This window comes from Nematolebias whitei, chromosome 6, assembly GCF_014905685.2.
Source record: "Nematolebias whitei isolate Nwh7 chromosome 6, NemWhi1, whole genome shotgun sequence".
Taxonomy (NCBI): Eukaryota; Metazoa; Chordata; class Actinopteri; order Cyprinodontiformes; family Rivulidae; genus Nematolebias; species Nematolebias whitei.
In genome coordinates, this window is record NC_056503.1 from 22,174,873 (window position 1) to 22,175,241 (window position 369).

General features: G+C 58.8%; 1 protein-coding gene across 1 annotated transcript in view; it reads right to left on the bottom strand.

The window, feature by feature from the left end:
- LOC119411179 (beta-galactosidase-1-like protein 2) overlaps positions 1-369 on the bottom strand; it is a 38,840-nt gene that overhangs the window by 9,841 nt on the left and 28,630 nt on the right. The gene's annotated exons all lie outside the window — the stretch shown is intronic.

Consider the following 369-nt stretch of genomic DNA (forward strand, 5'->3'; position numbering starts at 1 on the left):
CGGCTCAATCTGTCCGTCTGTCGGCTCGCTCTCTGTGTGTCTGTCTGCTGTCCATCTGTCGGCTCGCTCTGTCTGTCTGTCGGCTCACTCTATCTGTCTGTCTGTCGGCTCGCTCTGTCCATCTGTCTGTCTGTCGGCTCGCTCTCTGTCTGTCGGCTCGCTCTGTCTGTCTTTCTGTCGGCTCGCTCTGTCCGTCTGTCTGTCGGCTCACTCTGTCCGTCTGTCTGTCGGCTCGCTCTATCCGTCTGTCTGTCAGCTCGCTCTGTCTGTCTGTCTGTCGGCTGTCCATCTGTCGGCACGCTCTGTCTGTCTGTCGGCTCTCTGTCTGTATGTCGGCTGTCCATCTGTTGGCTCGCTCTCTGCCTGTCT